At 44.5% G+C, this 16,002-nt stretch overlaps 1 long non-coding RNA gene across 3 annotated transcripts in view; it reads right to left on the bottom strand.

Annotated features, from left to right (window-relative positions):
- Positions 1-16,002, bottom strand: part of LOC149854187 (uncharacterized) — a 180,808-nt gene that overhangs the window by 27,630 nt on the left and 137,176 nt on the right. For all 3 annotated transcript variants that reach the window (XR_016438828.1, XR_016438830.1, XR_016438829.1), the window contains 2 exons: positions 9,387-9,534; positions 9,151-9,283 (listed from right to left, as the gene is read on the bottom strand). This is a non-coding gene — a long non-coding RNA (uncharacterized LOC149854187). The remainder of the gene's footprint in view (positions 1-9,150; positions 9,284-9,386; positions 9,535-16,002) is intronic.

Below are 16,002 nucleotides of genomic sequence, written 5' to 3'. Positions count from 1 at the left end.
AAACATTATTCAAAGTATAAGGGAGCTAGGGCATAGGGAGCTGTATTCAAATGCAAGGGACAGATGATGGGACTTTGGGGGATAGACTTTCTGACCTGTTAACTATTTAAATCTGCCTTGGTCTAGTACAGCCAAGGAGCTACATCTAAACTATAAATAAAACATCCTACTTAGCATTTCATCAGCCAGGTTTGAAGTGCAACAGTGACAAGTACAGGGCAGACTGACCTGAGAGAGCTGGTGTAGCTGTGATGGAAAATTTTTTGTTTGTTTTTAGTCTGGACTTTAACCCCCAAAATAGTTCTAGTGGTAACATCCCCTAATCTAGATGTATCAATAAAAGAACAGGAAATAAAGCAGTTTTTACTGATCTAATGGATGCATGCTGGAAAGGTTTTTGGTTGTTTTTCTATTCTAGTACAGTTCACCTTTCTAGGACATAACACTGCCACGCTTTGTGCTGTGCTAGTGTAGACTCCAGGCTGGCAACCACAGCAGTATTTATCAGGACTGAATTGGCTTAATTGCAGTGAAAAAGCAGTGTGTGTGTGTATGTGTGTACACAGAATGTTAAACAATCCTTTCTTCAGTATGGACAATGCCTGCATGCCCTGATTTGAATCCTGCTGGAGATCTTCCTCGCCAGCAATGGCTTTTTTTTCCTCTTTTTTTTTTTTAAATCAATCAGTATAGAATGTGGGTAAAGGCAATGAGCACAGCCATTAATTTGGTAATGTCTTGTTTTAAAAGGGTGTTTGCTTAGCTTTGGCTTTTGTGTTCTCCAAGTGCCTCTGCAATTTATCTGCTTGGCACAAGACTGTTTACCAGCCACAACACCCTTGCTTTATCGAGTAATTAGTTCAATTAGGTTAGGACTCTCTGTGAGACAAGTTCATTTTCCCTGAGTATTGTAATACTGCAATTACTTAACATACAACTGAAAGCATTAGAAATCAAAGTGATAGTTTCTTCTTTGCTTTGTTTAGGAACCAGGGGCTATGTTATTTATTGCATTTTTTTTTTTTTACAGATAATATAGAACAATTATTCTGGCATACTTCAGCAATGCATTCAGGGCTTTCAGCAATGAAGTATGTCTTGATTTAAGAATACTGAGCTCTTTTCATTCAGTACTCTTTCCTGCCATGGCAGGGGGTCGGATTAGATGATCTGCTCAGGTCCCTTCCGACCCTAGAAACTATGAAACTATGACTGCTGCATCTCCCATGTACGCTGTCCCACAAAGCATGATGATTTCATCCTTTTGCACGTACAGGAAATAAAGATTAAATTACTCACAGATGAGAAGTTTCAAACTTGCACGTATTTGCACGGTTCAGGCCTTATTTGCAGCTGACTTCAGTCTGAGATCTGGTTATCTTCCTTTGTACACAATCAGTGTAAACCATCACCAATATGTAATGGAGGGTAATAGCCATGCTTTTGGTGTTTAAGAAGATCCTTCCCAGACTTAAGCAAAAATATTAACATCTTTCTGGACGTGTAAGCCAGAATTTCAAGCGCAGGGCAGACAGACCCTGCACATCAAGGTCATGGCAAGATTGGAGTCATAAATACAACACTTGCAAAATTATGCACTTTCTGACATCCATGGCTGTGATCATATGAATGAAGAAGAAAATACTTGTGGTTTTCTTTGGATCTCTCACCAGTTTTCACATCAACTCCAGGGGAGCGAGTTCCCATTTATAAATGTTTGCGTATCCGAATAAGGCCCTAGTAGTATAAGCCTTGAGGCTCGAAAAGTAGCATGTACAGGCTTGGAAGCTGCTTTCGTGGTTGTAATTTGATCCAGGAAAACCTGAAGTTTATGATCCTGAAATTTTGGAGCTGTGGAAGTGAAAACGAAAAGCAGTTCAAGCCAGTGAATGCTGGCCAGAAAGCAGCAAGAACTGAAGAGGCCAGGCCGTGCCTTAGTAAAGAGTTGGTTTGGTTTGTAATATTTAAGAACTGCATGTCTTAAATGAAACAAGTAGCACATTCAAGAGGAGGAAAAAGCAAACCACATAAACAGGTAAAATGAAGTCATCTGGGATTCTGAGACTCGGTATGTGTACTGGTCTCTTCCCTTCCTTCTCTTAAAAGCTGCCTCTCCAGAGCAAGGAAAGCACCGACTGTAGGTGGGGGCTGATGGAAAGGCACTGGCAGTGGCAGAAGGGAGAGCGCACTGGGGAGTTAAAGAAGCAAGAAAAACAACAGACAGGGCAGGCCATAACACCTTAGTGATTCAGGGGCTGCTCTCGTGACTTGGGAGCCCTTGCTGCTGAGACTGCAGACATCGCCTCAACTTCCACACAGGTCTATCGAGACTATCAGCTCTTTGCCTCATACTATGTGCATGCCTTGGTCACGGCGCAAAAGGAGCCCAGGCTCAGTTAAGGCCGCCCAGGAGGCCTGCCTGCACTGCAGACAGTGATGTGACCTCCATGTGCGGGGGCGTTTCCAATCAAGATCAGCTCCTTGCACCAGGTAGCAGGGTGCCCTCACATGCACAGCGCTGGCTGCATCCTGAAGTGGAAGCAGTGTAAGTGCCCCGGCACAGTGCTGCGGGCAGGCTGGTTAGCACAGCGGAGAGACAGTGCCGAGGAGAGACAATGCACTGCCTGCAGCACTGCACAGGGGGCTCCTCTTCTGCTAATGCAGAAGGCAAGGAGCAGCAGAGCATGGCCAAGGGCAGTGCTGCCTGCCATGGTGAGTTTACCATGTATCCTTCAATTAACTAACTGTTAACGACTGCTTTGTATAGGTTGCTCCGGGTGTGTTGGCTGCCGGGTAATGGGAGAATAAAAGCCCACCTGCCTTAGCAAGCTTGAGTCATTCCAACAAATAGATGCTGGGCTGCAGGCATTGTAGGCAGTGCCCTCAAAGGACACTCCCTTGGGATGCCAGGCTTTGCCAGCCAACTCAGTTCAAGACTGATTTCCAATTGCCTGCATGACGCTGTTTGTACCCGGGCCCTCCTTGTGTGGAGGTGGCAAAGCCCATTCAACCTCCAGGAGGTGCAAAGAAGGGGTGAAGGGGAAGAGTGTGGTCTAATGGTCAGAGTACAAGCTGATGACTCCAGAGTTTTGGGTGCTATTTCTGGCACTGCGGGGCTGACCATCTTTGTGCTCTTGAGCAAGTCACTTCCCCTGTGCTCGATTGATTCAGCTTCCCCATGTAGAAAGTCAGAGGCCTACATAGGAAAGTGGGCAGGGAAACAGGAACTGCAGCTCCCTGCCTCTCAGAAAAGCAGCAGGGAGACTACCTACTCGTTCCCCTGGCTCAAAGTCAGAGGCGCTGCCTCTGAGCATCCTCTGCCCTTTGGCTAGGCTGCAATGGCTGCCCACTCCTTCAGTTAACTTGAACCGTGATGTAACATGAGTATTATGAAATTATTTACCTTCCTCCCAGGCCTGATGCTAATGTTTGTAAAGGGTCTGGAAATCTTTGCGGGAATCAGGTGTAGGAACACCAGGTAATTCCCACGACCGCTATTCAGGATTTAAGCAGTCTTCATCGAGGGAACCAGAAATATCAGAAGAAAAGATCAGCTGATCTTGTGTCCACAGGTAGGCAGTCCTGCCTGCTGGGATTCCCAGTCCAGACACCAACGTCCGACTCCCCGAAAACTGCACTGGTCCCCTAATTACCTCCAAATACAGAGAATAAACTGGAGAGCAATTTGCTGCAGTCTGGCATAGCTTTCCGAGGAGGAGGCTTGAACAACAAAATCAACAGCAATACAGTACTTCTTCAAAGGGTAAAAAGTGCTCATGGACCATGAAAAAAGACCTTATAAGAGAGTATATGTAACAGTGCTATTTTGCGAGTCCTGCCATAACAGGTTTTTGCAGTGGCAGAATGACAGCTATACCAGCACTTGATGCTAGCTTGCCTTTCCTCCGACTTTTATACAGGTATAACTCTAGGCTGTACCTCTCCAGTGTTCCCCTGGCAAAGGGGACGCTGGCACTTGGCCAGCGCCCTGCTCCAAATCTGTGTGAAAATGATCAATTTGCTTTTGATGTGTTCTTGAATGCAGAGGTACAAATTGTGAAAAGCCTCCTGGTATGCCATTTTCTACCTTAATCTAAATGTCCAGGAGCAGTGCTTTCAGATGCAGCACATGAGGTGGGGCCCAGTAACTACGAAAGGCAAGTCTGCTTGGATCAAGCTCAAACGCTGCGTGCTGGTCACAGTCTTCTGGGCAGGCGGTGTCAGCCCTGAAACTGTATTCAGGTTTCACATTGGACGGCCCCTCAAATTTTGAGACAGCAAAAATGTGGTTGCTAGTACAGTTTTTTTAAACAAGTGTTAAAAAGAGAGATAAGGGTGTTGAGGAATAGCATGAACCACTTACACTTGTGATTCTCAGCCAGGTTCCCATGGCACCCCAGGGTGTCATGACATTCTTTCAAGGGTGCTGCATGGTGATATTAGCACTGCTCAGTGTGTGGACATGATTCACAAGATAAACCTCCTTTGTGAAATCCTATGAAATACTAACTTTCATTTCTACCCAGGAGAACTTTTACAATCTTCTCTCTCATGCCTTGATGAAGGGTGTTTGTGCCCGAAAACTTGTAATTATTATTATTATTATTATTATTTGGGGGGTTTTTTTGCAAAAATCTAGTTGGTCTAATAAAAGATCTCACCTCTACTGCAAGTCCTGATTCCAGATTTCAAATAGGCATTCCTGGTGCTGAAAACGTTCTCACCTGGTGCAAGCTTTCTGTGCTCTTTGCAACAGAAGAATTGCTCTAGTATTTTTCTGTAGTCAGAAAAGGAAGCGTAAACTTCAAAACTGGCATTTTCTGAGTCTAAAAGATTGAGAACCACTGACTGACACAGTGCAACACTGCCCGGTGAAGCAAATGCATATTCTACATCCAGAGGGAGAGCTTGAAACAACAGGCAGTTGGAAACAAATGCCAAATCCGGGCTGTCAGGCTCTAGAGAGTGTTTGTGAAAATACAACGCTGTGGCTTTATCAAAAGGCTTGGAAACTGTGTATGTTCTGCTAGGATTACCATAGTATCACTTGCCTGGTACCTCTGAAACCAGCTTGCAAAGAGAAGTGCTTCCCCAAAGCTAAGTTACTGCAGTTTAACTTTCACTATGGGCCAGGCACAGACATTGCCCTTTTAGTGGTATAAAAGTGATCAGAAATTGGTCTATACCCATAAGAGAACGGAAGTTTGGCAGAACGCCCCCCCCCCCCCCCAAAAAAAAAACAACAAAAAAACAAAACCCGACCAGTCTATACCCATAAGAGAACAGAAGTTCATCATGCATAGACTGGTTTAAAAATGGTGGAAGCCAGGTGAACGTGCGTTCTGTTTGCTACCTATCTAAACTACGTCACTTAACAGAAATCTGCGCTGTTTAGATCGATGCTGCCTCCGGCTTTTTGAATGTCTATACCTAGCCATGGGGCATAACAGCATGCACATGGGCAATGGCTACAGAGCAGCTCTAGCACTTTTTAAAAGAAAATTAAATTAAAAAAAAACAAATCACAGCCTCTGTATATTACTGTTGACACTTGGAATGATGCCAGCATCCTGCCTCAAATTACAATCAGACATTTAATCCTAAGTGGCTGTCCTGCTTGGAACAAGCTGCTGTTGGCTCAAGATTTGTCTAATTCCTAACACATGATGACAGAAAAAGAAACCTCTATGGCTCTAGACTTTATCATGAGTTAAATGTAAACAGTGGAGGCATTACAATATACTTCTGCTTCCTGCCCTGCATGTGAGGATCAAAGCAGTTGTGGCAAGCATCCCGGTGGGCCTTGTCCACATCCTGGATTCCAGCTAGCAGTGTCGCAGGAAATCCATTGCCAAATGCATGCACTCCTAGAGCCATGTGCTCACCCGCTGGACTTTGCACAAATTCTAGGTTCTTTCCTGAATAATCTAAATTTAATCAAATTTTTAAAAGACCCGAGATCTAAAAATGGATGAGGTAGCTTTGCTTCCAGTGCTGATGCTGTCAAAACAAAGGCCTAACGCATGTTCCTATATTTCTACATACATTCATTATGAGCATGCCATACACGCCATGCACTCATGCATGAAACTGTGCAGCACTGTTTATGTAAATCGTTAAGTTCAGATAATGTCATTTACTATAAACGGTTTTCATTTGGAAAAGATTTTTGATGAAAAATGGTTTTTCCCCTCTAAATGCAAGTGTTGAGGTCTTTCTGGGCTTTATTTATTTTAGTGAACAACACAGTGTCATTTCTTTGCATTTTTTTTTCCTGGGGGAAATGCCGACTTGTTGCTACGCTTTGCAAATGGCTTCCAGTGAGTTCAGCTCTGAGTGTGGTGCCAGGAGTAACTGCATTTTCCCTGCTGTTGTGGCCGACCAGAGGCACTGCATAATTTCAACAATGGCTCCAAGCAAGGCTATTCATTTTCTTGGCTTAAGGGCAGGATATTCTGCATGGCAAGGAAAAAACTGGTACTAGCCATCATTGTATTTTTGTGTTTGTTGTGATCCTTAATTAACGTTTTCAAGCTTTTTGTAATCCTTTGATGAAGACTGCTCTAACCATTTAAGTTAAGCAAACCATGGAAGCAGACAGAAGCTGAGAAGAGAGGAATTAGGAAGTGAAGCTAATCCTGCAATACACCCACATGCTGTTTGCATTGCTTAGCCAAGGGCGGGCATTGGAGAGAATTAGCAGGACAAAGTAATGAGGCAATGGTTGGCAATGTTTTCTGGAGGGAGCTGCAATAACAAAGCAACATCAGAGAAAGACATCAGAAAGGGTAAATGGGAACTACCAGCAGAAGCACCAGAGCTCATGCAGCCAGGATGGCAGGGAGGCACCACAGGAGGAAGAAATGGTAAATCAGCTGTTCAGAGAAGATGGCTTAAAGGAGGCTGGTCCCAGAAAGCAGCACCGGGGACGAGTTGCTGTGCACGCTGAAAATTTTTGATCTTTACCTTGCTGGTTCTTTTTCTATATGCAGCTGCCCAGTTTGCATATGTGTCAAGGCACTGGCTTGCGTACATTAGGCACATACAACCCAAAGTGCACAGGAGCCTGGTTGAAAATTTGGTTCTGAAGAAACTCAATGAGTTTGCATAATCATGATTCAAACCCCTCTGTTAGAGCTTGAGGGCCCAGAAGCAGAGTCCTAACAAAGGGGCCCCTCAGGCTGTGCTTAAAAAACCGCAATTATTTGGAGCCTTTTGCAGGCATGGCGCTTCCTCTTCTGGGAACACAACGTCCTAATGTGGAATCTCACACTGCTTTTTTCCAGCTCTGCTGATGGTGGTTGGTTGGTTGTATTAACCCACCCTCTTTGGCACTGGGGATAATTTTAGAGTCTGTCTTCTTATGGCCAATATTTATAACCATGTAAATATTCGTGTTTACAAGCCTTTGCCTGTTAGGATGCAGTCCATTGCCACAAGGGAGGCCTGCGGCTGATGCAGCCACAATATCCCCCAGTCCTGAGTTTTGATTGTGATTCATTTTGACATAGCCATTAGGACAAGCGAGCACTGCGCTGGGGCTACTAACATGCTCAAGTTTAGCAGCCTCTACCAACATACCCAGGGGACCATGTGCATGTGCATGCATGCATGTGCACATAAAATAGAAACTACTTCTTGAAATATTATACTGTCTTCTCAGAGCCGTTACAAGAATCAATGTAGTTGATCGATCGATCAGTGTGCAAAGTCGATGACGCTGGAAAAAACCTCCCTCATCCAAACATCCCTAAATATCTGAGAAGCTGAGGGCTGTGCTATGTGGGTTGGGCCCGTTACTGGGAATTGCTACTTTGTGGGCACATCTACACGAGATGCTAACTGCGGAGTAGCCCGATACTACTACTCAGTAGCATGTTATGGCAAAACCCATGCTAACACACTACTGCACAGTTAGCATCACTGAAAAGCCACGCGCCAGCACTACTGCACAGTAGTGCCAATTACTGTGCTTTGATTTAGTACTTAGTTATACAAGTACTAAACTTAGTGTGCAGTAACTACGGCACATTAATGAATGTGTAGACGCACCCCATTTAGCTCAGCCTTTCTGCCATAAGCTTTTCCTCCCTTAGGAAGCTAACCTTGAAAGCCAGAGTTTATCCAGCTTTGTGGTTTCTAAGCTCCGATTGGATTAATTAGGTTGCTTTTATGCTTGTTGCAGCCTGGTATCTCTTCTCCTATTAGTTAACCATTAAAAAAGAAATGACTCCTGGCAGGAATAGGTAGACTCATACTTTAAACAAACTCTTCGTGCTAAATTCAGGAAATGTGTTTGGCAATCAGGAGGGTTGCTTGGAGATATACAGATCTGGGATATCCAGCAAAGCCCTTCACAAAAAGGGGACTGCGACCATACTCTTCAAATGTATTCAGAGCAGGAAAGGGAGGTAGAGGAGAATCAGTGTTCAAAGATTTTCCTCTTCTTCCCTCTTCACGTATTTCTGAATTAAATCAAACACCAAGCAGGCATGGAGAAAGCATCTGTCCCTCTCAGCCATCAAAAATGACTAGGAACCATGTCAGAGTCTCCTGTATAAATACCACCAAGTCAGGCAGATTTCCACGACCTGAGGATCTGGCACTGTTTTTGTGCTACTTCGAGGGGCTTCCTGCTTTCAGCAGATGGGGGTGGGGGAGACGTACTCAAAATGGACAGATCATCTGCTGAGGCCTGTATTCGTATGCAGAAAGCCAGCAGCCTCTGCTGCTCCAAGGCCAAATAAAATACTCTTTTGAGGCAATAAGAACTACAGACAAAGGCAAGATCCTGGTATTTCTGGACATGTCTCGAGGTACTGATGTTCTGACCACTCTTGTTTACAGTTCATGGAAATTTTCTGCAAAGTTTGTTGGATAATGTGGCAGGACAAGCTTGAGAAAAGTTAGTAGTGACTTATGCTTATATGATCTGGGGGCCTTTTTTCTTCTATAGGCTTGAACCGCATTTCTGGGTACTTTTATCCTGTGCCTTCTTTTGGTTTACCTACAACATTAGACATTTCCTTCTCAAGGCATATAGGTAACACACAAGTCTGTTGGGAGTTTTAGCCTAGCAAAGTTATAAAGGGAAACATATAGGTTTTGGAAAGTCAAAAAACACTAATATGTAAAGCATGAGGGACTTACGTGTTGTGTGTTCTTGGCACGGGGGTAAAGTTCACCCGAAAAGCGCAGTCCAGCCCACAGTCCTCACTTCCACAGACCCAACAAGGCAGTGCACAAATGGCTTTAAGACTTCTCTGATTCAGTCACCGGGTTTCTGGAATGAAAAGAAAGCCAGCGTATACTTTAGATAAGTAATCAGTGACCTCGTTCAAGTCGCTGTAACAATAACAGTATTTATCAGCAAGGTTATGCCTTACACAGCCAGTTTGAATTTGAGAGAGAAACCAATGAACGTTTGTCCCTGTGAAATGAGAACGTACTGAGCAAGACCATGCCCACTTGTCTTTGGATGCCCTGTAGCTTGGTTCTGTGGTATAGGTGTGATCTGCAATACTCATCAAGCATCTGCAGGAAAAGGGGTAAAAAAAAGAAGTTAAAGTTAGGTTGGCTTTTGATAACACAGGTTAGCTAATCTTCGCTTATCTCTGACCTTGTTTTTTAATCTTCTAGACAAACACGCACAACTGCGAGCCAGTTATTCAAGAATAACTCTGTTCATTTGTTGATGAGTTGGCTCTCTTGAAGACTGAGCCGCTAATGACTTGACAACTTTTGGGACAACTGTGTGTGACTGCACAAAATGGGCAGGGCTGGCATATGTTTAATCCCCCAGCCTTTCCCACACTCCTGGAGCAGCGATGTGTTTTCTGTTTACCTGGCTCTTCATTTAGATGTAGAGCAATGGCAGAAAACACAAAAGTAAAGTTCTCGTAACCATGTGCGGGGTGCCCCGAGCTTGTAGCATCTGAACTGAGCGCAACGTGGCAGCTACCTCCTGGAGTCTCTTAGAAATGGAAAGGCGCAGTACCCAGAAAACAACCTCGCAGAAGTTTTATATGAGCCTCAAAGGCTGCCTGGGGACGGAAACTACCCTGAAGTGCTCTTTTACCCCATGTAAGGCACGACAACATCTTCAAATACAACCGAATACTTATCCAGAGACATCAAGTGTTGTGTGTAATCTGATAACTCTCTTCACTACTGTTCAAAGTATTGACTGGCATTGCCAGAGGGTCTGAAATGCTGAGCAGTGTCCCAAAGTTAAAGAAACACTCTCTCTCTCTCACAAGCACCCCCCGCGCACATGCACGTACAAAGAGAACCCAAGAGAGAGATGAGAGATTTTTGTTAAGACCTCTTTGGCAATTATTCCTGAGAACGATGGATCCCCAGTTAACTTGTCTCCTTCTGAGTGCATAACAACGCAAGCTGCAGCTGTCAGTACAGTGGACGTTTCTTTGTGCCAGATCAGTAGCGGAAGGAGAAGTCTTCAAGCAGCATATGCAGCAAAGGTGCTACGTTTTCAGTCCTCCATTTTTTTCAGTTTTACATCTCCGTTCATTGTGCCCAGAAGTGTTGCCAGCACTTGCTATTTTACTGGAAGCCTCTAGACGTTTAATGAGGTTCGTAAAGCCACAGCCCCGAGTGCAAAGTAGTTAGGTGAGACTCTTATCTTGCATTTAAGAAAAAGGAGATTGCAGGCCTCATGGCTGTACAGAACAGCTTGAGTATGTGACCTGTTTAAGTCCTTTTTTAAAAAAAAAAAATCTCATGATTGTAAAGCTAATCTCCTGAGTTGAGGAGGTCTGACCTCCTGATCTGATGATGCCAATACTGCCATTCTTCCCCATCAATAGATTGCCAAGATAAAATGCATGAATGATTTGCTACAAAACTTTAAGCATAATATTTCACTTGGCCAAAATGAAAGCCTGCTTTAGAAAGCAGCCCTGAAATTTTTCCCACACTGGTCCCTGAAGTCAGGATGTGATATATGGAGACAATACCCTATTTAATTTTAAATTCCCATTAAAATCCTCTAATGTGTTCCAAAAAACCACACAGAGCTATAAAATCAGGACCTTTCTATATTATGGGGTGGTATGACTGCCCACATGTTTAGTAATAAAAATGGTAGCTGGCAAGAATGCAAGGGAATTAGCTAACATGGAAAATTTATTGGTTTACCAGAGCCCATATACAGCTTGAGAAGGAAGGTCTTGTGGTGTGGCATGGGACTAAGAGTCAGGAGAAATGTGGTTTTTTATATATGACTACCACAGAATTAACCTCTTGGATTCCCCATCTGGAAAACAGGAGCAGAAAGTGGTCTCTGCCCCACAGAGCTGCTGTGAGGTCCAGAAATTAAGATCTCAGGCTGTGAGTCCCCAGTTAATTCCATCTTTGGAGCCCAGCTAGGCTCCACATCTGGGAGGCAATGGTGCCCATTTGCCACATTCAAGATGCCCCTATTCTGGTCTGACAGGGAGAAGTTTTAGCCTTGGGTGCAAATGAAGGCGGTTTGAAACTAAGTTCCTCTGACTTGGGCCAGTGGCCCCAGGGGCTACTGTGGCAGCCACGAAAGCCTGGGCACAATATATTCTCTTAATGGCCCCCCTTGGCTGGCATCACCTGTGTTGGCATGGAAGGTCAGCTCTGACAATGGAGATTCACCAGGCGGAGCCACTGGCACAAAGAAGGACATGGGGGAATGACAAATTAGACCATACGATTTGAAAGCGAGTCCAGCTCCTGAACTGCTCAGATTTCGGTGCAGATTGTGAGCTCTGCTATACTATGGTAGGTCTTTTGTAGCTGATCTCCTGGGACCAGGTATGAGGTTTTGGACCCCCAACTATCTAGTTCTTTCAGGGCATGTCTACACATGCTTTTACTCCAGCTTAAAGCTACCGCACAGTAAATTATTGCACAATAAGCAGGAATAGGCCAATGTCTACACATGTAGGCGTTAAAGCGCATGAACTACAGTTAGTCCCAACTCAGTCCACACATATGGTGTTACTGCACAGTAAGCTGTCTATACATGCCTTCCTGTGCAGTAACTAATTGGGCGTAAATTTGATACGTGCATGACGCAGGTATCAAATTTACACCCAAGATGTCATAAGTCGCCATATTTACTCTGCAGTATGGGTGGGCTCATGTAGATGTGTGCCTGTACTGTGTAGTAATTTTGGTTACTGCGCAGTGAGTGTGCATGTGTAGATGTGCCCTCCAAGAAGTGAATAATCTGCGCTGTCTGGCGGCCTGTCAGGATTCCCACTGTCAAGCCTTTATGAACACTAAGTATTAAAAAAAAAGAAAAGAAAAAAGGCTGGGGGAGGGAGCAGGGGGAAGAATTATAACAGTATTTCCCTTTTTTGGTTTTTTTTCAAATGAGTGGTATTTTGAAAACCTAGACTGAAGGGTGTTGGGGGGTGAATTTAGAGACACTTTCAGTGGCAGTAAGCTGTTATTTTGAAACTACGACAACTTATACCAGCTGAGGCTCTGCCCCTTGGGGTCTGAAGAGGGTTCCAAAATCCACAGAGGCCAAGGAAAGTCAGGAGCCTTTGATTTCAGACCCTCCGAGAGAATACGCAGTGATTCATTATCACCAACTCAGAGCATTCAAAACTCATGAGTCAACCTCACCCTCGCCTAATCACAAGACAGGCTTAAAAATCAAGAGATTGAAAAAAAAATACAACTTTTTCTTTTGTTAACTTGCTTTCTGGTTTTAAGTTTTCAGAATTCATATTTCCCAGCTTTACTCCACTCCAGGAGCTGAGGCTTTAAGAAGAACACTGAAAGCCATGAGAGTTGACAGCACTAGATTTTATAAAACATTTCCTGGGTTTTCCCCTTGCAGAGTGACTTATGGGGAATGCATGCTTAATCTGCATGACAAAAGCTCTGTTTACATACAGGATTGTAACTATTCAAGAAGTTATAGAGTCACTGGGTCAAAAATCCAGGGTCTAAAAAATGCCTGAGCCACATCTTTTATTCTCCCAGTCTAGCAAACGCCTACGCACATATTTAATTTTCAGTGTGGAAGTTCCAGCGGCTTCATGTTAGGAAAATATATGCATACATATTTGAAAGATGATAGGCTATGGTTACAAAGACAGCTGCATTGCACTTGATGTATTTAGGCCCTGTAGCTAATTTGACTGAAGATTTTTCTCTCTTTAATTAAAAAAACCCAAAACAAACAACAACCCCCAAACCACAAATATTATTTAGGAATTAAAAAAAAAAAACCACCAGAAGAAGAACTATACAAACAAACAGCAGTTAGCAGCGGACTAGGGTTCCTCATTAACTGACAAAACCCAGGAAGTTCATAGCTTAATCACAGTCGAGCCCTGACCTGACTCACTGAACTGAAATGTTGTAGCACAAAATATCTGTACAATCACTCAGGCACTGAGGAAGTGCAAAGGGACAGGAGCTGGGTCTCAACTTATGATGGAGGACAGAAATCAGAAATGTCTGTAATTGCAAAGTGTAAGGAAGTGGATTACAGGGGGGTTGTTCACAAGGCCCCTGGTCTTGCCTACGCAGGGACTGCAAAGCAAATGCCCAAAACCCAGTAAGGCAGAACTCATGAGGAGCCTTCTTTAGAAATAAACCAGCCTGCCTTTTAACGGGAGTGAGGAGCCAGAACCTGAGAACCTTTCAGCTAAGTACAGACAGTCAAAAAGCCCGAGGCTGAATTGATTCAGTCTTTGCAGGTTAGTTTAAACTGCACAGATTAAACTGAGAAACAACTGGACAGACATTCACTTTTGATTTAGGAAATGCAGCCACATGCCTGCAGTGGCTCAAGCCAGAAGCCAGAAGGTGCTAGAGCACGGTTCTCTGGCATGTAGCCAGCATGGGCTGTGTGTTTGCTTCCTCTTCCTGCTGCCCCCGAGGTCTCTGGGATTTGCCGTTCATACACAGCAGCAGGACTCTGGAGGGTTACCCATCACTTCTACTTCCTACTTCCAGGTCCCTCTGGGATTTGTAGTCCACACTTATAGCCAGCAATAAGTTTATAGCAGGGTAGGGAAGCTCTGTATTTGAGGGAAGGGAAGTTTAATGCCCCCCTCCCTAAGCCCAGACCTAGCCAGGGTTTGCTGGGGGGGAGGCACAGTCCCTGCCTCCCCTGCTCCCCAACCCTTCTCTGCTGGGGCAGACAGCACAACCCAGGGCTGGAAAGCATGCTGGGACGATGGGGGACTGTGATTTAACTTGAGCTAGGAAGGGGTTTGGGACAGAAGTTTCATAAACCAGTTTAACCCAAATCAGTTAAGTCTGATACTACATTCAACCAGTTTTATCTTAAACCCATGAATGTTGCATGCCAGCTGAGGCTGGAGGGGGGCACGGCAACTGCCCGCAGGCAGCGGGGGCAGGGGCATGGCAGTGGCGAGTGGGGAGCTCCCACAGGCAGCCCTGGCAGTGTCAGCAGTGAGGGGCGGGGCGGTGAGCACTGAGCAGTGATCAGCAACCACATGCAGACGCCGCTAGCAGCCTTGGCAGTGGCCAGTGGCAATCAGCAACCGCCCGCAGATGCCGCTGGCGGTGCACCCCCTACACGTCGCCGATGCTTAGACCAGTTTCAGCCATTCTGAAAGCAATTTATGTGCACTACACGTCTGTTCTGTAAGAGGTTTAAATCAGTTTCTGATGACACGTAACTGATGTGTAACTTCTGTCCCGAGCCTTAAGGATACATTTCCTAAAATGATCAGCTCCCCTTCAAGCACCCAAATACACTACTAGATTTTCACGAGTTCTGTTCTCTTCCATCTGTCCATAATATCTCCATGTTTTTATCTGTTGAACCCACAGTCCTCAGATGAGCAGCGTCCTTGGCATGCAAGGTAAACTCTGCTTTGAATTATTTCTGATGATCTCAAGGAAATAAAGGGCTGAAAAACTTCTTGCATGGATACGCCTCCATTGAAAAGCATCACTTAGCAAAAGTACGTTTTTATGACCCCGATCAAAAGTTCACCCCACATAAGGTTCATTAGAGAAATGGCTAGGCAGCCGAACAGAAGTTTTGTGTCCCTTTCTGTTTTCTAAAATAACTGCCAGAGTCCTTGGCGATAAACCACTACAAAATAATCCAGCAAATAAGTTGACAAAAGACTCAGGATGGATTCAACCGAGGTAGGAAAACAAATCTCTGCCTTAACAGGCGAACTGCAAAGCAAAACACACACTGTGCCCCTGCTGCTCTTTTAGCACGTATTTCTTCTGCTTCTTTTTATCTATACCATGTCACCAAAGTGGTATAAATATCCATTATAAATATACCTCACGCCCATGTAACTTCTTCATGCAGAAAACCACTCTCTGTGCACATTTTCTGCGTACCATTACAAATGTGTATGTGACTTATTACTGACTTGCTCTTTGCGGACGCTGCAGGACAAGTGATTCCAGGGAGGGATTTAAATGGAGAGATATTGCTTCATCATAGTTACATCAGGTGAAAAAGAAACCATCCAAGGTCCACCCAAGATAAGAGCAGCAGAGGGGAGAAGGGTTAGTTTGGCAAGAACTTTGGTCTTCATGTGGCATGTCACAAGACTGGCCGACCTGTAAGCGGGTGGGTGTGTTTATTTACAAAAAATATATGGATGATGTACCCTTTATGAGATACAAATTTGCCCATTCATAAATTCAAAGCAGCCTGCCCTGGTATACAGCCAGCGCCATACATTAGTCGATTGACTTCTGTACCTCTTTTAACTATGGCACAGTCTATGACTTGTGTCCTGGTGTCTTGGACACCGAGGGCTGTCCCTGGCTCTGCTACTGACCAGATGAGTGGTCTTGGGCAAGCCACTTCACCCTTGTTTATCCTCCTATTTATCTATCAAGGCTGTATGCGGTCTGGGGGAGAGGCTGTTTCTAAATGAGGGGCTTATTACAGTGCCTACTGCAGAGTGACCCTGGATCTTAGGGCTTCAGGGCATTACAAACAGTTGTTGTATACAAATCTCTCTCTTAACAGAGGAACCGTTCCTT

Source organism: Crocodylus siamensis, chromosome 13 (genome assembly GCF_052110815.1).
Source record: "Crocodylus siamensis isolate JL-2025a chromosome 13, ASM5211081v1, whole genome shotgun sequence".
Lineage (NCBI taxonomy): Eukaryota > Metazoa > Chordata > Crocodylia > Crocodylidae > Crocodylus > Crocodylus siamensis.
This window is presented reverse-complemented; position numbering and strand designations above follow the sequence as displayed.